The 26,366-nt window shown below is 35.8% G+C and overlaps 1 non-coding gene across 1 annotated transcript; it reads right to left on the bottom strand.

The window, feature by feature from the left end:
- Positions 1-3,400: 3,400 nt before the first annotated feature.
- Positions 3,401-3,507, bottom strand: LOC118151806 (U6 spliceosomal RNA). The gene has a single exon (XR_004740213.1). It is a non-coding gene; the product is annotated as a U6 spliceosomal RNA (small nuclear RNA).
- Between the last annotated feature and the right edge of the window lie 22,859 nt (positions 3,508-26,366).

Below are 26,366 nucleotides of genomic sequence, written 5' to 3'. Positions count from 1 at the left end.
TGTGATGCCTTCAACTAGTTCTTTTGCTTAGGATTGTCCTGGCTATTTGGGCTCTGCATATTGGTTCTATATGAAGCTTAAAATCGTTTTTTCTAATTCTGTGAAAAAGGTCATTGGCAGTTTAATAGGAATAGAATTGAATCTGTACATTGCTGTGGGCAGTATGACCATTTTAGCAATATTGATTCTTCCTATCCATGAGCATGGAATATTTTTCTATTTATTTGTATCACCTCTGACTTCTTTGAGCAGTGTTTTGTAGTTCTCCTTGTAGAGATCGTTCATCTCCCTGGTGAAGTGCATTTCCTAGGTATTATATTTTTTTGTAGCTATTGTGAATAGGATGACATTCTTGATTTAGCACTCAGCTTGGACATTATTACTGAATGGAAATACTACTGATTTTTGTACATTGATTTTGTATCTTGAAACTTTGCTGAAGTTGTTCTTCAGCTTTAGGAGCTTTTGGGCAGAGACTGTGGGATTTTCTCAGTATAGAATCATATCATTTGCAAACAAAGATAGTTTGACTTCCTCTCTTTTTATTTGGATACCTTTTATTTCTTTCTCTTGCCTAAGTCTGGCTAGGGTTTCCTGTACTGTGATGAATAGGAGTGGTGAGAGATGGCATCCTTGTCTTGTTCTAGTTCTCAAGGGGAATACTTCCAGCTTTTGCCCATTCAGTAGGATGTTAGCTGTGAGTTTGTCATAGATAGCCCTTATTTTTTAAAAATATGTTTCTTAAATGCCTGCTTTCTTGAGAGTTTTTAACATGAAGGGATGCTGAATTTTTTTACTGCCTTTTCTGCATCTATTGAAATCATGTGTTTTTTTTTTGTTTTTGGTTCTGTTTATGTGATGAATCACATTAGTTTGTGTATGTTGAACCAACCTTGCATTCCAGGGATAAAGCCTGCTTGATGGCAGTGGGTTAGCTTTTTGATGTACTACTGAATTTGGTTTGCTAGTATTTAGTTGAGGATTTTTCCTTCTGTGTTCATCATGCATATTGTCCTGAAGTTTATGTTGATGTTGTGTCTCTGCCAGGTTTCAGTATCAGAATAATGCTGGCTTCATAGAATGAGTTGAGGAGGAGTCCCTCCTTTTCAGTTTTTTGGAAGAGTTTAAATAGAAATGGTACCAGATCTTCTTTATGTGTCTGGTAGAATTCAGTGTGAATCCATTTGGTTCTGGGATTTTTCTGGTTGTTAGGCTTTTTATTAGGTATTCAATTTTGTAACTCATTATTGGTCTGTTCAGGGTTTGAATTTCTTGCTGGTTCAGTTTGGGAAGTTGTATGTTTTCATGAATTTATCCATTTCTTGCAGGTTTTCTAGTTTGTGTGCATACATGTGTTCATAATAGTCTCTGGTTTTTTCTTTCTTTCTTTCCTTCTTTCCTTTCTTTCTTTCTTTCTGTGGGGTCAGAAGTAATGTCCCCTTTGTCATTTCTGATTGTGTTTATTTGGATATTCTTCTTTTTTTTCTTTGTTAGTCCAGCCTGCAATCTATCTTATTTATTCTTTCAAATAACTACCTTAGGGTGGTGTTGATCTTTTGTCTGATTTTCTGCATCTTAATTTCTCTCACTTCAGTTCTGATTTTGGTTATTTCTTGTCTTCTGTTAGTTTTGAGATTGGTTTGCTCTTATTTTTCTAGTTCCTCAAGTTGTGATGTTAGGTTGTTAATATGAGATCTTTCTAACTTTTTAATGTGGGTATTTCATGCTATAAAGTTTCCTCTTAATACTGCTTTAGCTGAGTCCTAAAGATTCTGGTATGCTATATCTTTGTTCTCATTAATTTTAGAGAATGTCTTGATTTTTGTTTTAATTTCATTATTTATCCAGAAATCATTCCAGAGAAGATTGTTTAATTTCCATGTAATTATATGGTTTTGAGTAATCTTCTTGGTACTGTTTTTCATTTTATTGCACTGTGGTCTGAATGTGGTTGGTATGATTTTTGTTTTTTATGGGGTTTGTTTTGAATTTGCTAAAAATTATCTTATGGCTGATTATATGGTCAATTTTAGCATATGTGCCATGTGCAGATGAGAAGAATGTATGTTCCACTATTTTGGAGTAGAAAGTTCTATAGATATCGGGTATGTCTATTTGGTTACATGTTGAGTTCAGGTCTTTAATATGTTTGTTACTTTTCTGCCTTAATAATTTGTTTATTACTGTTGGTGAGATGTTGACATCTCCCATTATTATTGTATTGTGATCTATGTCTCTTCACAGATCTCTAAGAACTTGTTTTATGAATCTGGGTGCTCCTGTGTTGGGTGCATATCTATTTAGAGTAGTTAGGCCTTCCTGTTGAATTGAACCTCTTACCATTATGTAATTTTCTTGTCTCTTTTGATTATTGTTTGTTTAAAGTCTGTTTTGTCTGAAATCAGAATAGGAACCCCTCCTTTCTTTTTCTGTTTTCCATTTTCTTGGTAGACTTTTTTTCCATCCCTTTACTTTAAGCTTATAATGTCATTGTATGTGAGATGGGTCTCTTGAAGACAGGATACAGTTAGGTCTTACTTCTGTGTTCAACTTGCCACTCTGTGCTTTTTAATTGCAGTATTTAGTACATTTACCTTCAAGATTAATACTGATATGTGCAAATTTGATCCTGTCATCATGTTGTTAGCTGGTTATTATGCAGACTTGATTGTGTAGTTGCTTTATAGTGTCAATGGTCTATGTACTTGCGTGTTTTTGTGGTGGCTAGTAACAGTCTTTTATTTCCATATTTAGCACTTCCTTAAAAACTGCTTGTAAGGTAGACCTGGTGGTAATTAATTCCCTTAGACCTAACAGATATCTCCTTTAGCATTTGCTTGTCTGAAAAGAATCTTTATATTAAAAGCTTAGTTTGGCTGAATATAAAATTTTTTTATTGGAGTTTCCTTTCTTTAAGAATATTGAATAAAACATCCCCTACCAATCTCTGCTGGCTTGTAAGATTCCTGCTGAAAAGTCCACTATTAGCCTGTCAAGTTTCCCTTTGTAGGTGATTTTCCCCTTCTCTCTTTCTTCCTTTATATTTTTCCTTTTATGTCAATCTTGGAAAATCTGATGACTATGTGTCTTGAGGGTGGTCGTCTTGTACAGTATCTCACAGGCATTTTCTACCTTTCCTGAATTTGAATGTTGGCCTCTCTAGTAAGGTTGGGGAAATTTTCATGGATGATATACTCAAATATGTTTCCAAGTTGCTTGTTTTCTCTGTCTCTTTCAGGGATGCCAATGAGTCACAGATTTAGTCTATTTATGTAATCCCATAATTCTGGGAGGGTTTTTTTAAAATTAAGATGTTTTTTCTTTATGTTTGTCTGATTGAGTCAGTTCAGAGAACCAGTTTTCAAACTCTAAGAGTCATTCTTCAGCTGGGTCTATTTTGAAAATTATGGAGCGCTTCATGAATATGTGTGTCATCCTTGTTCAGGGGCCATTCTAATCTTCTCTGTATCATTCCAATTTTAGTATATGTGCTGCCAAAGAGAGCACAAATCTAAGAACTCTTTGCCTAGACCTCAATTCCAAAACTGTTATTCTAATTTTTCTAACATAGAATGCAAAACAGTTTTGCAAATTACACTTATGTCTGCAATACATTTTGGGTTAATTTTATGTGTAGTAAAATGTGAAGTTCTTATTTATTTATTTCCCTATGGATGTCCAATTGCTCCAGCACCATATATTGAAAAGGCTGTTCCTCCTCCATTGAATTGCTTTTGCACCTTCGTCAAAAGTCTGTTAGGCATATTTGTTTGGCTCTGTTTCTGGATTTTCTATTCAGTTCCGCTGATATATGTGTCTGTCCTTCTACCAGTATTATACAATTTTGATTACTATAGCTACATACTAAGTCTTAAAATTAAATAGATTGATTTCTCTCACTTTATTAAAAAATTTAAAGCTATTTTTCTCCCTTTTCACATAAATGTTAGAAAGAAAGATTTTGCCCCTATCTACAAAATTCTGCCTGGGACTTTGAAAGGAATTGGTTTATGCCTAAATATCTATTTGGGGAAAATTAACATCTTTATTATGTTGAGTCTACCAGTCATTAAACACAGCCTGCGTCTCTAGTTATTTAGATATTTTTTTATTTCCTTCATCAGCATTTTGTAACTTTTAGCATACAAATACCGTTTATGTTTTGTTGAATTTACACTAAAATATTTCATTTTTTGAGTTATTGTAAGTTGTATTGTATTTTTAATTTTAGTGTTTATGCATTCATTGCTAGTATAATGAAATAGAATCAATTTTTATATCTTCATTTTCTATCCTGTGACTTTGTTGAACTCAGTATTTTTAGGAAATTGCTTGTAGATTCCTTAGGAATTTCTGTGTAGACAATTATACATACAAATAGAATTAGTCTTCTTTCTTTCTAATCAATGTAATTTTTGTTTCCTTTTCTTGCTTTATTGTACTAAATAGAACTTCCAGTACTATAAGTGAATAAGTGTGATAAGAGATGTCTTTGTCTTCTTTCTTACCTTTGAGGCAAAGCATTAAATATTTCATCATTAAGTGTAATAGTAGCTTTATCCAGTTGGGGAAATTCATTTTTGTTTCTAGTTTTCTGAGAATTTTTGGTATGAATGAGTGTTAAATTTTTTCAAGTGCCCATTCTCAAGTGGAATGATCATTTCACATTTTTCTTTAGTTTGTTAGATGGTGGATTCACTGATTGATTTTCAATATTGAACTAACCTTGCATCCCTGAAATAAGCTCACTTAGTCATGGAATATACTTAATTTATCCGAAATATTACTGAATTCTATTTGCTAAATTTTCTTAAAAACTTTTACATGTATTTCATGAGTGATATTGGCCTGTGATCTTTTTTGTACTATCTCCCTATGATTTTGATAACAGGGTAATAATTGCTTCATAAAATGAACTAGGAGTGTTATATTTTCCAGAGGAAACTGTGTAACATTGGTGTTAATTCTTCTGTAAACATTGGGAAGAATTCTCCAGTGAAACTATCTGGGCCTGATAATTTATTTTGGGAGAACTTTTAAATTATGAATTCAATTTTCTTGATAGTTATTGGACTACACAAATGATCTATTTCATTCTGAATTTGTTGTTGCACTGTGATTTTCAAGGAGTTGGTCCATTTCATCAAAATTGCCAGAGTTTTACATGTAGAATTGCTCACAGTATTCCCATATTATCTTTTTAATATCTGTAGGATCTGTCGTGGTATTCCTTGTTTTATTCTTAGTATTGTTAATCTTTTTCTTTTACTTTCTCAGTCTTGCTAGAGGTTGGTCAATGTAATTGATCTTCTCAAGAATTAGGTTTTATTTTATTGATTTCTTTGAATTATTTTTCTGGCTTCACATTCATCAATTTCTGCTTTATTTTCTTCCTTTTGTTTATTTTGTGTTCATTGTTCTCTTCTTTTTCTAGGTTCTTGAGGTAGAAGTTTAGGTTATTTATTTCAGACTTTTTCTCTGTTCTAATATAAGCATTTAATCCTGTAAATTTCCCTCTATACACTGCTTTAGCTGTGTCTCATGAATTTTTATATGCTGTACTTTCTTTTTTATCCAGTTCTTTTGGGACTTCCTCTGATCCATGGATTATTTAGAAATGCATTGTTTATCATTCTGTTGTTGATTTCTAGTTTACTTCCATTGTAGTCGGAGAATCCAGTTTGTATGGTTTCAATCCTCTAAATTTGTTGAGGTTTGTTTTATGGCCCAGGATATGATCTATCTCAGTGTAGGTTCCATGGGTTCTTGAGAAGGATGTGTATTCTGCTGTTTGTCTAGTGGAGTGTTCCATAAGTATCAATTAGATCCTATTTGTAGATAGTGTTAAGTTTTCTATATTCTTGCTGATTTTTTGCCTAGTTATTATGTCAATTGTTGAAAAGGGGCTGTTGAAGTTTCCAACTATAATTGTAGATTTGTCTATTTCTCTTTTCAGTTTCACCAGTTTTTGTTTCAGATATTTCATAACTCTGTTGTTTTTTGTACACACATCTAGGACTTCTATGTTCTCTTGGTAGATTCACCCTTCTAACATTACGTAAGGCCAGATTCAGGCAATGATCGATGCCTGTAATCCTCAGTGCTTTTGGAGGCCCAGGTAGGAAGACTGCTTGAGGCCAGGAGTTTGAGACCAGTCTGGGAAACATAGTAATATTCCATTTCTACAAAAAATAAAATAGCTAGGCATGGTGATGCACACCTGTAGTCCTAGCTACTGTGACAGCTGAGGCAGGAAGATTGTCCCAGCCTAGGAGTTGAAGGCTACAGTGAGCTATGATCATGCCACTGCACTCCAGCCCGAGTGACAGTTATATGCTGTCTCTAAAATAATAATAATGATAATAAATTTTAAAAACATTGTGTAATGTCACTCTGTCTCTGATAAATTTCTCTGCTAATAAGTCTATTTTAACTGATACAAATATAACTATTCTCACTTTCTTTTGATTAATGTTTATATAATATGTCTTTTTCTATCCATTTAATTTGTTATATTTATTTCAAATGTTTGAAGTAAGTTCCTTGTATACGGCAGGTAATTGAGTTATATTTTTAATATTTTCTGCTAATCTCTATCTTTAAATTGGTGTATGTAGACACACTTTTATCCACATATTTTACTTCTTTAAAATTCAATAATTAACTAATGCATATATAATGTACAAAATTTTAGAGATACCAAAGAGTATCTGATATCAAAAACACTGGACGGAGCCTGGTGGTTTATTCCTGTAATCCCAGAACTTTGGGAGGCAGAAGCAGAAGGATCATCTTGAGACCAGGAGTTTGAGATCAGCCTGGGCAATGTAGTGAGACCCTGTATCTCCAAAAAGAATTATACATTTATAATCTGAGTGTGATGGTACATGCCTGTAGGTCCAGCCACTTGGGTGGCCAAGTCTGGAGAATCTCTTGAATCCAGGAGTTCAACCCTGTAGTAAGCTATGATTATTTCATTGCACTCCAGCTTGGGTGGCAGAGCAAGACCCTGGCTCTAAAAAAGAACAACAACAAAAAAAATTAAAAAGTCAATCCCCTTCCATTCCACCCCTTTCTCAGTCCTCCCGTCCCCTTCCCAACAGCATGTTTTCAAGTTTCATGTTACCTTCTATCAGAGTGAGTCTACATAATGAAAACATATATAAGACTAAATAAACTATAAATAAGAACAAAGTTTATATACTGTTCCACCTGTTGCTTTATATATAATTAATAGCACATCTTGAAGATCTTTTTATATTGGTACATATTGAATACTGGTAACATTTAAATAAAAATATTTTCTTCCAACTTCAAAAGTCTTAGAAGCCAATCTCAGGAAGTATGTTCTCTTATAGAAGATTAAATCTAAAAACTTACATGAGTTGAGACATTTAAGGAGCAGAATGGAGATTATAATTTAAAATGAAATACGTAAATTGATAAATATTTAGAGCTTGAATAAGAAATAATTTTGAAGACACATGATGGAAATCTTATGGCATACATTTCCAGAGAGTTGTGAAGTTACTTACCAGCAACTGCCTATATGGCTAACAAAAATGAAATAAGACCAAGGAAAGAAAAGGCAATATTTTAAGTCAAAATTTAGCTCTGGAAACTCTGTAAAATACCTTATGTCATTATTACCTTCTATGCCCAAATGAAGGAAAACCTAATATCCCATGAAATAAAACAAAATTCTGCATCTTAGAAATTTTCTAAGTTCTGAATGAATTGCAAAATAAAGACCGGGTGATTCATCTATTTAAACAAAGAATTATTAGCTATTTACTGTGTTTCATACACAATTCTAGTCAATGCATAAGACAGACAAGGTCTCTGTAGTCTTTGAGCTTACATTCTGGGGAAGGCAGTGAGAGGAAAGAAAATTAAAACATAAAAACAACACAAAACAAAAAAGCCAGGTAGTGGTATGCACTATGATGAGAACAAAGCAGGGTTATGTCTTACCAAGACACAAGAAGATTGTTTTATAGTATTTGGTGTTAGAAACCATATCCATAATCCAAGAAAAAGTCTTTTGCTTACATTTCTCAAGTTTGCTCTGTCCTCCTCTGACCTCTTTCTGGCCACATTTTTAAAGCCACAGTGTAGTTCCACATTCTTGGTAAAGCCTTCTAAAATACTCCTGCCAGAAAGAAGAGAGTGCACCTGATGTAATAGCCACTGTAAGAACTGTATTGGAGAATGATCTGATTGGCTCGTGTAAGAGGGATTGGAGAGAAGAAGAAACCAAGCAGAAAAACCAGATGAGGAAAGTAAGCTAAATATTAACTATCTCAAGAATATTCCCAGAAGTGACTGCTAAAATTAAATTCCTGCTCATAATGAAATACTGTGCAGCCGGGGTTCTCAAACTTTTTGGTCTCAGGACCCTTATATCCTTAAAAATCATTGAGAACTCCAAAGAACTTTCAATTATGTGGGTATAACTACTGATATTTACTGTAGTATAACTTGAAACTGAGAAATTTTAAAAATATTTATAAACATTTAAAAATAATAAACTAATTGTAGGCTAATGTAAATAGCATGTTCAATAAAAATTAATTTTCCAGAGCAAAAAATTTAGTAAGAAGAGAGGCCTTCTTTTACATTTTAATATCTCGCTTATGAGAAAATAGCTGAGTCTCTCATCTCTGCTTTTTTGTTTAATCTGTTGCTGTATGTTTTATTTAAAGTACAGATCACCCTTGAAGAACATGAGTCTGAACTGTGCAGGTCAATTTATATGGATTTTTTTTCCACTAAAAGTTACAATGTGCCTGCCTCTCCGGCCTCCTTATTCATCTCCTCTACTTCTTCTGCCTCTACCATCCCTGAGTCAACAAGACCAATCATTCCTCTTCCTCCTCCTTCTCAATCTACTCAGTATGAAGATGATGAGGATGAAGACCTTTTTGATGATTCATTTTCACCTAATAAATAGTAAATGTATTTTCTCTTATAATTTTCATTTATTTATTTATTGAGACAGAGTCTTGCTCTGTCACCCAGTCTGGAGGGTAGTGACCTGACCTTGGCTCACTGCAAGCTTCGCCTCCCATGTTTAAGTGATTCTCATGTCTCAGCCTCTTGAGTATCTGGGACTACAGGCACATGCCACCACACCCAGCTAATTTTTTATTTTTAGTAGAGATGGGGTTTTGCCGTGTTGGCCAGGCTGATCTCAGACTCCTGGCCTCAAGTGATCTGCTCACCTCAGCCTCCCAAAGTGCTGTGATTACAGGTGTGAGCCACTGTACCTGGCCATGATTTTCTTAATAACATTTTTTTCTCTAGCTTGCTTTATTGTAAGAATACATTGTATGATACATATATAAATGTGTGATTTTACTGTTTATGTTACCGGTAAAGCTTCTGGTCAATAGTAGGCTATTAGCAGTTAAGTTCTGGGGGAGTAAAAACGTTATATGTGGATTTTCAACTGCATGGGGGCCAGCTCCCCTAACCCCCGCATTGTTCAAGGGTTAACTATATATGAAAAAAAATCCAACCTCACACAGGTAAGTAATAAATTGCTTTTTTAAAATGTGAATATCCTTCTTAGATAATACAACAAGACTTGACAAGTGATAGCGTCTTAAAGATTTGTTTCAGTGTGGATTCTGAAACCATGTCAATGAACATACCATATCATATGTAACTAAAATCCACTGGTCTATCTTGTACTTTGAGTGGATCTTTTAACCACACATGATTTTGTGTTATACATTGGTTATTTGGACAATATTCATTCACTGAATTCCTGAAATCCTACAAATGTTTCAATATTTTTTTTACATAATATTTTTTAAAATCAGGAAGTCTTCAAGTTAATGGTGGTGGATATGTTTTCCAGAATTCTAATTTTTGTTTGAAAGCTCAAGTTTTATCATTGGCATCAAATGCTGACAGTTGCTTTTCTGGAAGTTACAGGCACACTTCCTTTATTTTTGAGAAAATGTTTGTCAAGTACCTAAGTCTGAATAGCCACAGTTTTCCCATCATTCCTCCAAATAATTGCTTTTCATGACAAAAGTGACTAGTTTAGCTTACAACTCAACTGCTTTTCCTCATGAACACTTTTCATCCCTTGTCCTTTCCTTTCTGTTGCAGAAGTATTTTATAAGCACTTTACATCACACAGAAAATGTTAAAATGATATGTACTCAAGAGTTGAGAAGTAATACAATTGAAATTTTTTAATTTTTAATTTTTTAGAGACAAGGTCTAACTCAGTTGCCCAGGCTGGAGTGCAGCGGTGCAGTCATAGCTCACTACAGTCTCGAACTCCAGGACTCAAGTGATCTTCCTATCAGCCTCCCAAATAGCTGGGGCTACAGGTGTACAGCAACATGCTGCCTAATTTTTTAGTTTTATTTTTACTTTTATAGAAACGGAGTCTTGCTTTGTTGCCCAGCTGGTCCTGGACTTCTGGTTTCAAGTGATCCTTCTGCCTTAGCCTTCCAAACTGCTGGAATCATAGACATGAGCCACTTATGGAAAAGAATTGTTTCTGTTGACTGGTAGTGCATGATGTTGAACAATAAGAGAGTGATGACTAGAACGATTTGGTACTATTCCCTTGATTTGTGGCAGGGTACCAGCCATTTTTTTCCACTGCTGCTTTTGTGCAGTTAAAAAGGCAAATTGTGTCTTCCTGTAAGTAGTTTACTTCTGGATCATACTTGCAAACCACACTTTGAGAACAGCTACTGGACAAAAATGTGAAGGGATGATCTATTACTATGCACAACAATATGGATGAGTGTCAGAAATATAACGCTGAGTGATGGAAGCCAGACCCAAAATAATACAGGCTATGGGATCTTTTCTATCTAAAATACAAAACGCAGAAAAACTTAACTTTGGTGTTGGAAATTAGGAGAAGGGTTATCCTTAGGGATGCTGAGTGGAATGAGGCATGAAGCATGGGATGCTGTGAATGTTCTTCCCTGAGCTAGACATTGGTTACAGGGGTCTGTTCAACTGTGAAATTCATTAGCTGTATGCTTATAATATATACATTTTCTGTGTGTATATTTCAATACAAAATTCAGAAAATAACACGTTCTTGTGTTTTGTTTCTTACCTTAGTTAATTGAAAGTTCTGGGTGGTGGCATGTGAGTAGTAATAATCAAGAAAAAGTGACTCTTTGCTTTTTTAGATGCTAGTGATATAAAGTGTTTAGACGGTTTTGCCTGGGTTCAAATCAGAGTCTATCATTTTTAGGATGCTGTGTTACTCACACTAGGTGAACACTGGTCATGTTTCCTATGGAATTTTTTTAATGCAGTATATGTGGTGGATGCAAGCTGTCCATGGGTGTCTGACCTTCAATGCAATTTTATATTTTCAGTTGATTGTTGTATCTGGAAGGAGATCATAATGCAGCGGAAGCCATATTTTATGCCTGTGGTCCAGCAGAAGGGGCTGACTGACATGGAAATAATGTATTACGTTGGTGCTATGGCATAATGAACGAAAAATATTCTGCTGGAGAGGTAGAATTAGAACCAAAAAACATTTTAGGCATTTGGCCTTTGCTAAAATAATATTTCCCTCCCCGTCTTCTCTCCCACCTCCCTACACATTTAAGTTTTCTCCCTCTTACAGTTTGGCTGAGGCCCTGCCTCACCCACAAAGCCTTTCCCAACTTCTGCTGCCTGTAGCTACCTCCCTTCTTCTGAACTTAGCGCTCTTTTTTATATTGCGGATCCTCCAACTTATTTGTTCATTAATTCAATGTATGTTGGTAAACTTACCTAACTCCGACATGTGCTAGGTTTAGGATCCAAAGACAAATAGTTCAAACCAGCTGGACAGAGAGACAAATGAAAAGTTCACCTCAATACTGTCTGGCAAGTGTGACACTAGAGAGAGGCACAGCAGGCCAGGAGAACGCACTGGGAGTCACCAAGTGGGACACTATCAGGGGAAGCTTCGAGTCAGCCCTCAACTTAAGCCTTTGCTTTGTTACGTACTTCGTGAGGTGTTTGTCAAGTTACTTACAGTAACTAAATCTCAGTTTCTTTAGGTGAAAATTGGAGATATTAGGTGTTCCCATCTTAGGGGCATTGTGAGTGGTAAATGAAGCTGTATGCAGAACACCTACATAGTATATGCCTGGTACAGGTTAAATGCTCAGTGAATTTGAGATATTATCACTATTTTTTATGTGTATAATGTAATGGCCCATGTGATGAATTGTTTGAGCTATGTCTCAACAAATATATAATCTCAACTTAACTCAAATTTTTAATTTGTATTTCTTGAACTCATAGAGGTTCAGGCTTGGCACATAATCACATTCCTCAAGAACATCTTTTTTGCTTTTCTTCCCCATCTACTCCTATTATGCACTCAGGAGCTGGCCTTCCTAAGATTCTTCATTCGAAACTATTTTTTGGTTCTCGTATATTTTGCCTGTCTCATGGCCCCAAAGTGGCTGTCACAAACCTATGAGACAGGTATTACACCCATTTTACAGATAAAGGAACTGAGCCCCGGAGAGATACTACTAAATACCTTATCCAAGATTATACATCTAATAAGTGGCATCGCCTAGACCATGTCAAAGTTGTTGGCATGGTCAGGCATGGTGGCCCATGCCTGTGATCCCAGCACTTTGAAAGGCTGAAGCAGAAGGATTGCTTGAGCCTAGGAAGTTAAGGCTGCAGTGAGCTGTGTTTCTGCCACTTCACTCTGGCCTGGGCAACAAAGTGTGACCTTGTCTCAAATAGAAGGAAGGGAGAGAAGGAGGGAGGGAGGGAGGAAGCAGAAGGAAGGAAAGAGAAAAGTGGTTGGTGTGACCAACAAAAATCTAATATGTCTCAAATTCCTCATCTCTCATTGTCTCTACAGGTGACCCCACTCTCTCTCCTGCTAAAGGTCTGTCAGAGCCTGTTCAATGGTTTTAAGGTCACTTTCTTTTGGAGCAGGGTATCTGAAGCTGATGCTATATGTTGCCTGATGAATAGCCATTCCCCTCCCCTTTCTTCATTGCTGTTAAAGCCTGTCTCCTGCGACAGAGGCTGAAAATGCTAAACACTAGTTTTCCCTGACTCTTTGTTGCTATGGTGTGGGTCTGTGACTCAGTCCTGGCTAATGGGACATGAGGAGAAGTTTGCTCAGAGGCATCTGAAAAGGATTTGTCTCCTTAGTACAAAGATATTTAAGAGGAGTCTCTACTCTCTTCCTACCCTTCCTGTTTTGAACATTGCTTTGTGAAGACATGATGCTTGAAGCTGTGGCAGCCATCTGGCCTCTATAATGTTTTGTGTCCCCTCTTCATGTATTTTAATCTCAGATGGTAAAAGACACCCTCATGTATATTAGGACTTACCTATAATTAATTGAGCTATGCAGAACATGTTATGTAAATGTTAACATGACCATAGTAAAGAATAGAATATTTTTATGGAAATGTTTGTGAGGAGGAAGAGACCTTTGAAATTATCTAGATTATCAACTCTTTATTTTACAGAGAAAATAAACTAATACCTAAACCATTTAAACATCTTTCCTAAATTATACTTGGTTATTGATATAGTCTGGCATAGAAGCTAGGCCTTCTGACTCTATTTCAAACATTATCTCCATAAGACATTTCTTGATGAATAAGACATCACTCAGATGTAGCTGAGCTATTTAAAATATTTTTGACAAGTAAGTGACCATCTGAAATGATTCAATTTGATTCATTTTGTTTCCAAATAGTTCTAAGCTTAGTTGGCTATCTAGTGAGACTATCTGGCATTCTTTTTTTCTGAGATACTTCCTTGAGTTTAGTAAGTTGTTTGAAACAAAAGCACTATGATTTCAGTCATTCTGGAGCAGAGAAACCAACACTCTGTCATGCCCTTTCTCGGTATAGTATTAATCAGAGAAGGAAGAGCTGTCTCACTTCTCAGTGCCATTATTTGTAATTGTGTGTGTCACTAAAGGAGATTACAACTAGCTGTATTCACAACATATATTTTCAATGTTACATTCAACAGAGTTTAGGTCACTGTGGATGACTCGAATGTCACTTTGCCTTCCCTTAGCCTGTTGTGGATTGATTTGTAGTCTCTAAGAAGATATGCTGAAGTCCTAACCTCTGGCACCTAGAAATGTCACCTTATTTGTAAATAAAGTCTTTACAGATGTAGTCAAGCTAGGAATCCTTGTCATATTGAAGACAAGGATGCCCACTCTCACCACTCCTATTCAACATAATACTGGAAGTCCTAGCCAGAGCAATCAGGCAAGAGAAAAAAATAATGGGCATTCGAATTGGAAAAGAGGATGTAAAATTGTCTCCCTTTGCAGGTGCCATGATCTTATATTAAGAAAACCTAATGGGTCCATCAGAATACTCCTAAGGCTGGTAAACAAATTCAGTAAAGTTGCAGGATACAAAATCAATACACAAAAATCAGTAGTGTTTATATACACCAATAATGAAATAGCTGAAAAATCAACACAGCAATCACATTTGCAATAGCTGCAAAAAAAAAAATTAAAAATATCTAGGAATAAATGTATCCAAGGTGGTCAAAAATTGCTACAAGAAAAACTACAAACAGCAATGAAAAAAGTTGAAGAGGACACAAACAAATGGAAAAACAGTCCATGCCCATGGATTGGAAGAATCAATATCATTAAAATGAATGTACTGCCCAAAGCAGTATACATATTCAGTTCAATCCCTAACAAAATACCAATGTCATTTTTTACAGAATAGGAACAAATATTCTAAAACTTATATAGCACAAAAAAAGAGCCAGAAGAGCCAAAACAATCTGGAACAAAAAGAAAGGAGGTGGATGTAACAAACCAGCTATTCAAACTATATTACAAGGCTATAGGAACCCAAACAGCATGGTATTGGTATAAAAATAAACATGGATCAATGAGGAACTGAATAGAGCACCCAGAAATAAATCCACATATTTACAGTCAACAAAGGTGTCAAGAGCATACACTGGTGCTGGGAAAATTAAATATCCTATGCAGAATAATAAAACTGGACCCCTATTTCTCCCCATATACAAAAAATCAACCCAAGATGGATAAAAGATTTAAATGTAGGATATGAAACTATAAAACTACTAGAAAATACCATAGGTAAAATACTTCAGGAAATTTAATCTAGGCAAAAATATTATGGCTAAGACCTCAAAAGCACAGCAACTAAAATAAAAATAGACACATGGGACTATATTAAACTAAAAGCATCATCAGAGTAAAGGAAACCATTAACAGAGTGAAGAGACAACCAGTTGAACAGGAGTAAATATTTGCAAACTATTCATCAAACAAGGGACTAATATCCAGAACATACAAGAAACTCAACACAACAATAAAAAAAGCAAATAATCCCATTAACAAGTGGTCGAAGGACATGTATGTCTCAAAAGAAGACATACAAATGGCCAATAGGTATATGCAAATAGACTCAACATTCCTAAGCCCCTAAGCATCAAGGAAATGAAAATTAAAACCACAATGAGATATCACCTTACCCCAGTCAGAATGACTATTATTAAAAAAGATAAAAAATAACAGATGCTGGTCAGGATGTGGAGAAAAATAAATTGTTATACTCCATTGAAGGGAATGTAAGTTAGTACAACCACAATGAAAAACAATATAGAGATTTCTCAAACTGAAAATAGAACTACCATATAACCCAGCAATCCCTGCCCTCTATTATATATCTACTAAAGGAAAAGAAATCAGTGTATCAGAATGATACCTGCACCCCTATATTTATTGCAACACCATTCACAATAGCATAGATGTGGAATCAACCTAAGTGTCCATCAGTGGACAAATAAAGAGAACATGATATATATACATAATGGAATACTATTCAGCCACAAAAAGAATGAAATCATATCATTTGCAGCAATGTGGATGGAGCTGCAAGTTATTAGGTTAAGTGAAATAAACCAGCTACAGAAAGACAAACTCTGCATGTTGTCACTCATATGTGACAGCTAAAAAACTTGACCTCATGGAGCTGGGGCTAGAAGGATAAAGGACCAGAGGCTTAGAAGGGTGTGAGGGTAGGAAGGGGAAATGAAAAGATGTTGGTGAATGAGTACAAACTTACAGTTACATAGAAGACATAAATTCTGTCCAATAGCAGACTAGGGTGATCATATTTAGCAACAACAGATTGCATATTTCAAAGTAGAGAGATGAGAGGACTTGAAATGCTACCAACACAAATAAATATTCAAGGTGATGGATTAAAGTACTTTAAATGCATAGAATTTGTAATGATCAAGTCAGAGTATTTGGGATATCACATGTACCCCATAATATGTAAAACATTATTTAGCAATAAAGAAAAGAATTAGGTCATACTGGATTAAGGTGGGTCTAATTCCAATGATTTTGTGTCATTATAAGCAAAGGAAGATTTGAACAAGGATTGCTGGCAACTATCAGAAGCTAGGAGGTGTTCAGAAAGGATTTTTCCCTAGAATCTTTGGAGGGAACATAGCCTTCCTGGCACTTTGACTTCAGACTTTACACTTCTAGCCTCCAAGACTGTGATTGAAGAAATTTCTGTTGTTTTAAGCCAATCCATTTGTGGTACTTTGTTATGGCAGCCCTAGGAGACTAACACTCATACTTTTCTAGACTTGATCTTACATTAGACCCTGCTTCTTCTCCATCTGTCCTTGAATTTATCTCTTGAGAGATCGTCCATGTCCGGGGCTCACCCTTTTGTGTAATAGATGTTAATAGACCAGATAATAACTATCATGAGAATTTTCTGAGAATATTAAAACTTTAATATTTTCCATATATCTTCATGGAATTAACAAGCAGGTTAACAACAAAATATGACCGTGTACTGATATTAGATACAGAAAGAAATAGTGAGCTAAGCAGTTGGTCTGGGCAGAGTGGATCCTATAGAAAAATAATAGATTGTGATGGTTATAAAAAGGTAAAGAAAGGATCCTGAACCTCTCTAATCCACAGAAAGAGAAAAAAGGTATACATAATGTTACCCAGCACAAAAATACAGCCTCAGAGTCTCAACTAGAAGTCCTAAATCAGAACTATGGGGCTCACAACTGAAAAGTCCAGGGATAAGTTATGTAGGGTGAAGTGTAATCCACACATTTGGATAGTGTTGTCAGAACCCACTGTCCCTACTTTTCTGTGTTGCCTTCTTTAGTAGGCTGAATAATAGCCACCCAAAGACATTGAGCCCTAATTCCTGGAACCTGTAAATATTACCTTCTAAGGAAAAAGGAGTCTTTGTAGATGTGATTAAGGTAAGCGTCTTGACTTGGGGAGATTATTCTGTTGATCTGGGTGGGCCCTAAATCTAATCAATCACAAGTATCTTTAAGAGTAAGGCAGAGGAAGATTTGATATGCACAGAAGAGGAGAGAGCAATGTGAAGATGGTGGCAGAGATCTGATGCAGCCACTAAGGACCCCATTCTCCCATGGAGCATCTAGAGGAAGCAAAGTCCTGTCAACACTGTGCTTTCAGCCCATTGAAGTGAATACGGAACAGAATCCTGGCCCCTAGCACCAGTAGAGAGTAAGATTATGTTGTTTTAAGCTACCAATTTATGGTGACTTCTTATGGCAGCCACAGGATACTAATTTATCTTCTCAGATGGTGAATCATGGCCAGATGGGTTGCCAGCACCTCCCCTCTAGACTAAGTAAATTGGAGAAAATAAAAAAGCATTTCTTACTGTGACTTACACATGAGTTTCAGGATTCAGGATTTACTCTGAACTGGCCAACTTAGCTCATGTGCCCACCTCTAAGTCAATTGCTGTATCTAGGAATTAGGTGTTCTAACTGGCCAGATCTAAGTCATGTGCTCCACCTCCTGATTCAAGGATGAAGGTCTGCACATCACGTTGGTGGACCTTAGATGTTGATGGCATGGAGGTAACTTTTCTAGCTTCGATCTTACATCAGATTTTAAGTTTAAAATCAATATTACATATTTGGAATCAAATTAAAATAGCACCAATGTAGAGGTAGTTGTACCAGCTCTGTGTCATATACTAACAATGGTATTTAATAAATATCTCTTGACTTGTCTTGCTATTCATTTTTTTCCTTCCTTTCCTTCTTTTTCCTTTCCTCTCTCCCTCCTTCCCTTCCTTTTTTTCCTTGTTTGGTTAAAAACCCAAACAGATTTATGAAAATGCATAATAATAAATATACATTAGATCAGCACTTTTGTGTTCAAGACAATGTGTAAATGGGGGCATACAGGGATATGACAGTTGGGATTATAAAACTTTGAAGTATGCAATTTATACTTCAAAGCACACGAGGAACAGATAGAAGAGTTAAGTGAAAGTCTAAAAATAAAGAAAGGAAGAAGCTCATTTATGTTGCCATAGAAAGGAGGAGGGCATTGGGTTTATTTGAAATCAGTGAAGGTAAAATTATGGCTATGTTGGAAATTTTCTGAAACGTTTTTACTAATGAGTTATCTTATACCCACCTTATTAATGTATATGTAATAACTATTTTTTTCTCTATCTCAGATGATTTTCTTGAGAGTGTTGTGATTTCTGAGTCTTTGTAGATCTAACAGCAACAGATGTAAAAGAATACAAATTATTACTCAAAGATAGGCGTATAATTGTTAAACATTATCTATACAAAGTAAGTTGGGTAAACCAAAACACTTTATTCTTAAAGAGAGCTGTTCTATAACACAAATCTATTCAGGGAGAAAAACAAATTTAATTCCCACTTCCCACCTCATTATTCTTCCTTTTCTTTTTCTTTTTCTATGAAATTTTACAGGTCATCAGTTACTGCACTATGCATCTTTGCATCCCTCGGAGAAGGTCGAACTCCTAATAACTAATAAGTAACTAATAACTGTAGTTACACCTTGATCAGCTTTATTCTTACCTGTCCCCACCTTGCACTTCTCAGACAGGGAGATAAATAAAAAATAGCATTAATATGAGCATTTCTGAACCTAAAGAAATTCTTGCCCAGAGGTCTTAACTGCCCATTGGTTGTAGATGCAGAGAATCACGAAGGGGCAGAGCAGTTTCCTAGCCCCGTATAGACTGGGTATCTTCTCTTAGTTTATCTCCACCTGGCAACTGGTCCAAAGCCATTGTACCAATGACCAGTAGGAACTCTTTAAAACATAACCATCCCTCTGGGAGAAGGCAAATGGAGCATAAAAGACCAAATGTAGGCTGGGCACATTGGTCACACTTGTAATCCCAACACTTTGGGAGGCGGAGGCGGGAAGATTGCTTGAGCTCAGGAATTCGAGACCACCCTCAGCAATGTGGCGAAACCCTGTCTCTACAAAAAGTACAAAAACTTAGCCAGGGGTGGGTTGGTGGTGCCTACCTGTAGTCCCAGAGTCTCGGGATAGTAAGGTGGGAGGATTGTTCAAGCCTGGGAGGCAGAAGTTTCAGGAAGCCGAGATCACACCACTGCACTTCAGCCTGGGTGACAGAGTGAGACCCTGTCTCAAAAAAAGATTAAAAAAAAAATCAAATGTATTTTAAGAATCTGTTTTATTTTGACAGTAATTCATGTTTTTACCTTTTCTGCTTTCTTGATTTCTAGGTTTAACTTTCTGCCCCACTTGATTCTACCCAACAGCCTTCTTGGCTGCTCCTCCCTGGAATCATTTCCTGTCATGACATTTTTAGAAACCAAAATAACAGCATTTACAATATAACAGCTAAATATTCCCATAGAATATCTTGGTAAAACAAGCATTTTCGCATGGTAGTTTTTAACACACTATTGGCTATGTATTCAGATTGAACCTCTTCTGGGTGTCCACGGTTTCTGGCTAACCGATGGGCTGATTGCAGCATTGTTCGCTGTCGCTCTATAATCACATCTGGCATACAAAGCTGGTGGCATCCTGGCTTCCAGGCTCTTCTTGTATAGTGTCTTGTTTTAATTTCAGAACACACATTTATTCAGGGAGTGAGGGGGAGGGTGCTTTTAATAATAAGAGGCAGCTGTGTAATTCTCTGTGAAAAATGAAGCAGAAGTACATTGTAATATTACATGGTGCTATGAGATACCACAAATGGAATTTCAGTTGGACAAATTCAATACATTTTGAATTCTTTGGATTTTTAAAAAGAAGGTAATCACTAGTGCTTTTTTCAATAGAATTATTTACTTAGCCTTTTACATCTTGAATTTTCCAATTTAAATTTAGTAAAGCATAAACTCAGAGAGGTGCTGGGAATAATTTCCAAAGTGTCTGTAGACAGTGTTCTTAAACCACGATGGCAAAACCTCAAAAATAGATGCAGCTCCATCAAAGTTAAATTGAATGACTCAATGTCTGGACCACTCAGGTTTTTTTCTAGTTAGGGAAGGGGAGAGACTGTTCACTGGGGAAATTCAGAATCCTGGACAGAGGGAGTTTGTTTTGTTTTTGTTTTTAGAGAGGGGGAAAAAGTGCCATCACAGGAAATTAGAATAAAAACAGAAGCCTCTTTAAAATTGTAAAATAAGAGTCAGCTTCCTTGTTTTTTGTTACTTTTTATTTTCAAAAATTACATGTTAGCTTGGAGCTGAACCTTAGAGATCAGTTTACCCAACTTCCACAATTTATAGATAAAGCCATGAGGCTCCCTTTTCCCTCATGTGTCTTCCTTTGCAGAGCCAGATAATCACTTTCCCAGACTGCCTTGTGTATCATACAGGGGGTGGCAATGTGACTGAGTTTTGGCCAACAATATGTAAGAGGAAGTATGGTGAATTGTGTCACCATTAAAAATAAAAAACACCTTGGTAAAAATAATGTTCAGCTTCACTGGCTTCAGATATTTTGCTTGTGTGTGTGTTTCTGTGCGTGTGTGCATGTCTATGATTACAAAGGCCAGGAATGGCTTCATGTTTTTGAATGGGAATGTGATGCCTAGAGCTTAGTGACCATCTTGGACCAATGAGGTGGCAAGACTAATAATGGAGAGAGAACAGAGTAAGAGGATGGAAAGAGCTCAGTTCAGCCAGCCACTGTACCAAATCTGGAATATCCTACCTCTAATTTCTTTCTAGGTGAGGCAATTAATTGTCTTTATTTCTTAGGTCACTTGTAGCTTACAGTCAGTTTTTCTGTTACTCATATCTTTATATATTTCTAATTAACACACCCTGAAAGATTAATCTGCCCGTTTATAAAATACATAGTAGCATAGTCTCAGTTGGAATCCAGTTCTTCGAATTTCTTGTTTATTATTTTTCCCTTATACCATCTGCCCCTATTCTATCACCAGATTAGTCTCTACACGAATGAATGGGTTATTTCCTGATTAAACCTGTTAACTATGGTACTACAGTAAATTGTATTTGTCCCCTAGATTAGTGCCTGCACTTGCAATCCTTTTTGTTAATAGGCATACATTTTATAGCTTGTCTTTGCATGGAAAGGCCTGACAAGTTAAGAATTATTAGATGATTCATTTTGTTATTGAAAGCCTTGATTTGAGAAGAGGTAACCATTGTGAGTCATGTTAATATTGAGAGAATTTAATGTGTCAACATACTTGCAAAGTTGACTGTATTTCAAAACCTCAAATTCCTATCTTGAAAGGTGTTTTTAGGAACAAGTAGGTAAAATTACATTAAAATGGAAAAATGTAAGCAAGTATTTAGCAAAAACTAAAGAGTAACAATAAAACATATAGACAATAATCTCATAGAATATATGACATACTGGACCAAAATTATCAGAAAAATTATGCTGTCTTCCTGGATTTACCAATATTTTTGTGTAATAAAAATCTTATCTCATTGGTTCTTCTCTACCTTTAAAATAACGATTTTTATGGTATCATAGAACTCTAGGGTTGAAAAGATTAAAAAATTCATGTTATCCATTACCTGGCTTTGAGAGAGGAACCATAAAATCATTTTACCAGTTGAGAGTGGATGATTTTCCAAAGATTGTATAGAAAAGAAAGTTGTAAGTTTTCTGTAGAGAATAAAGAATAATCATTAACTGTATCAGGAACCCAAATGAAATCATATTTTAAGAGCAATTTTAGTTTGTTATGTGAAGGATAGTAGATGAGACTTTGCTCTTTCTCCTTCAGGTCCTTAGAAGACATTTTGCTTTCCCCTAGGCCATCAAATGACCTTTCACGGTTCAGCACTGTATTATGACTGCACTTGCTTTCCATCAGCAATGCCTTTCAGCATGCTTTCACAGTACAATGACTTAGTTTAGAAAGCATCCATTGGAAAAAGAGACATGATTTCCATGACAGTGGCAGCACTATAAAGAAAATGAAGCTTGGAGAGTCACAGCGATGCAGATGTTAAACAGTGGTATCTTCCTGAGCCGGATAACCACAACAGGACTATAGGAGTGTTGTATTGTAGACCATTTTTTTTTTAAGTTACAGTAGATTCTAAATTTAGCTCAACACATCAAGTTGTTCACAGTGAACATTACCCATGATTGTTCTGTATTGTGTTTTGAAGGAATAATGTTTCAATACGGTGTTCCTGTTTTTCACTCATAGGATTGATTCTCTGAATTAGGAGATATTTCTTCTTTACGTAATGTAAGAAATGTGAAGAGAAAAACTGAATTCAAAATCCCTATGATAATAGTTAATTATTTATTTGATGTAATTACTTTGACAGACAATCAATAAATTCTTCTTTTATCCTCCCCCATGTTCCTTCTGTTATAAAACAAGAATATTTCTCTTGTCCTTCTCCCACCTGGACATAGATAGCAGTTAATCAGTGACCTTTGTTATTTAGCTATTGAACTTGAGAGGTGTCAGGGATGGTGACAAAGAAGGCATTTTTCTTTCTTTTTTCTTTTTTTCTCAAGATGGAGTTTTGCTCTTGCTATCCAGGCTGGAGTGCAGTGGTGTGATCCCGGCTCACTGCAACCTCCGCCTCCTGGGTTCAAGAGATTCTCGTGCCTCAGTCTCCAGAGTAGCTGGGATTACAGGCATACACCACTGTGCCCGGCTAATTTTGTATATTTAGTAGAGATGGGGTTTCACTGTGTTGGCCAGGTTTGTCCCGAACTCCTGACCTCAGGTGGTCCACCCTCCTTGCCTCCCAAAGTGCTGGGATTACAGGCATGAGCCACTGTGCTTGTAGAAGAAGACACTCTCTTGTGCTCAGACATAGTTCTTTACTGTTTGGAGAAGGATAGATCTTCCATTTTCACTGTGACAAGTGACCAAGCCTACATGGAAGAATTTCTTATAGAGTCTGAAATGGGTTCTAGCTGATGTCCTGCAGTATTAGGACAGGGACTTAGGGTCCTGTCCTATGTCCCTGACTTCTTTCCTATGGTCAGAAGCTGTTGGACCTGCATTGGAGAGCCCCACAGGTATGCCCCAGGCATACGCACAGAGTCTTCCTTTGACTGCTCTCCAATCCAGGTTGCCTAACTACTCTGTAAGTCCTTTTAGGTCCTCTCTTCATTGGCACTGTCTTCTCTTTATCAATACTTCTGTAGTTAGTATTAATGCCCAGAGGCCGCCACATAATCCTAATAATTATCATCTGTAAAATTAAATAATTGAAACTTCCCGACTGATAGCTCTCTGATTACACCACTTTAAATCTCACTTTCCATTCATCCACATCTATAAAAATAATTATGATAATAAAATTCCTAGAGGAAAACACAGAAGTAAATCTTTATGATCTTTGGGTTAGGCAATGATTTCTTAGATATGACTCCAAAAATGTAAGCAGTAAAAGATAGGATTGTTAACTTGGTCTTCACCAAAGTTAAAAATGTTTACGTTTCAAAGTACACCATCAGGAAGGTGAAAAGAATGTCTATAGACTGGGAGACAATATTTGTAAATAACATGTCTGAAAATGGGCTTGTATCCGGGCCATATAAAAAAACTCGTAAAACTCCAAAAAGATAACTCAGTTATAAAAAAGGGGCAGATGATAAGAATCGACATTTTGTTAAGGAAGATTTATAACTTATCAACAAGCACATGAAAAGATGTGCAACATCATTAGTCATTAGGGCAATGCAAATCAAAACCACAATGAGATACTACTTCACATTCACTAGAATAGCTATAATCAAGACAATGGCAAGTGCTGAAAGAATATGGAAAAATTGGAACCCTCATACTTTGCTGGTGGGAAAAAATTTGGTATAGCCACCTTGAAAAACAGTTTGGCAGTTTCTCAAAATGTTAAACATAGATTTACCATATGACCTAGCAATTCTGCTGCTAGAATATATATCCAAGAGGACTGAAATTGTGTGTAAACAAAATCTTGTACATGAATGTCCATAGTAATATAATTCATGATATCCAAAGATTAGGAACAGCCCCAAAGTTCATGAACCGATGAATAAATAGACAAAATGTTGTATATCCATACGATAGAATGGTATTTGGCTATAAAAAGCAATGAAGTGCTGAGATATGCTACAACATGGATGAACCTAAAAATACGTTGCATGAAAGAAGCCAATCATAAGATACCATATATTTTATGATTTCGCATATACACAAAACAGAATAAGCAAATCTGTAGAGGCAGAAAATAATGGTTGACCAGAGTTTGCAGGAGAAGGAGAGAAGAGAATAGGAAGTGACTTCACAGGTACGGTTTTCTTTATGAGATGATGAAAATGTTTTAAAATTAGATTATGGTAATGGTTGCACAACTCTGTAAATATTCTAAATACTATTGGATTGTACACTTAAACAGATGAAGTTTATGATATAAATTATATCTCAATAAAGCTGTTAGAATAATTTTGATATAATAACATGAAAACAATGACATTGGGTAATATTTTATTGTGTATTACCTTCATTGTGGAATAACAATGATTAACTAGAAATAAAAACCTAAAAAGACAAAGAGAAGCACATTGAATTTTGGCAGTGACCAAGTTATTTAGCTTCTATTACCACCAACATATACCATATTGTATCTGGATATCAGAACAGATGAGATTACCAGTAAGTTTTGAAAAATAAAAATCTGATTTATATGCCTATACCAATTACAAGTGAATCCTAAGCTTTTTTTCTGATCAAAGCTGGGTTGGGGAGAAAGGGGTGCCAACAGGGCCATGGTGCTTTAAAGAAAATATGGTATATGTTGGTGGTAAAAGTACTAAAATATTAGAGATTCAATATAAATAACAATAAACTTTTCATACATACTATATCTGGAAAAGTACTTCTTATCTGGAGTCAATTTCTATCAGAATTTTGGGGAGAAGACAAAAAATGGAAATTGACCAATCCCGCCCTAGATCTATAAGTTGATATCTCTGGAGGATAAGAGTGATGGAAGCTGTGAATCTGCAATTCTAAACATGTTACTAAGTGACTCTGATGCAATTGGAGAAAACTGATACAAAATTGAAAGGCCTATTTTCTTTCTTTTTTCTTCTTTATTATACTTTAAGTTCTGGGGTACATGTGCAAAATGTTCAGGTTAGGTATACCTATGGTATACACATGCTATGGTGGTTTGCTGTACTCATCGACACGTCATCTACATTGGGTATTTCTCCTAATGCTAAAAGGCCTATTTTCCAACTACTGCTTTGATACTGGAAGTCCTAGTTAGCAAAATAATGTAGAAAAAATAAATAAAAACTACAAGGATTGAAAAAGAAATAACATTGTCCTTACCCACAAATATAGTTGTCTGCAAGAAAATCTATAGGAATCTTACGAAAGGACATTTGGAAAGTCTAAAAAAATCTATGGAGAAAAGATTTTTTTATGGTGTTCAGCAAGGTTGCAGAATACAAAATTAACAATAAAAATTTAATATGAAAAAATAACCTTGTATAAATGCAATTTTTAAAAGAACACAAAATTGAGGGGGATAGTTGGGACCAAGAAAGAGAGAGAGAGAAATTACAAGATTCCTATTAAAAATCTCACAAAAACTTTTCCTTTCTTCATGCATAAAATTATGAAACTTTATTTAAAGACATAAAGTAGATTTTCTAAGCAATTGGAGAGCATTCTGTGTTCATAGATAGACTCATAAAAGTATTAAATTCTTTGGGAGGCCGAGGCGGGTGGATCACGAGGTCAAGAGATCGAGACCATCCTGGTCAACATGGTGAAACCCCGTCTCTACTAAAAAAACAAAAAATTAGCTGGGCATGGTGGCGCGTGGCTGTAATCCCAGCTACTCAGGAGGCAGAGGTAGGAGAATTGCCTGAACCCAGGAGGCGGAGGTTGCGGTGAGGCGGAGGTTGCGGTGAGCCGAGATCGCGCCATTGCACTCCAGCCTGGGTAACAAGAGCGAAACTCTGTCTCAAAAAAAAAAAAAAAGGGGGGGGGGAAAGTATTAAATTACTCCAAATTTGTCTAGAAATTGAA

Source organism: Callithrix jacchus, chromosome 2 (assembly GCF_049354715.1).
Source record: "Callithrix jacchus isolate 240 chromosome 2, calJac240_pri, whole genome shotgun sequence".
Lineage (NCBI taxonomy): Eukaryota > Metazoa > Chordata > Mammalia > Primates > Cebidae > Callithrix > Callithrix jacchus.
Note: the sequence above shows the minus strand (reverse complement) of the source record. Positions and strands in the feature narration are given on the sequence as shown.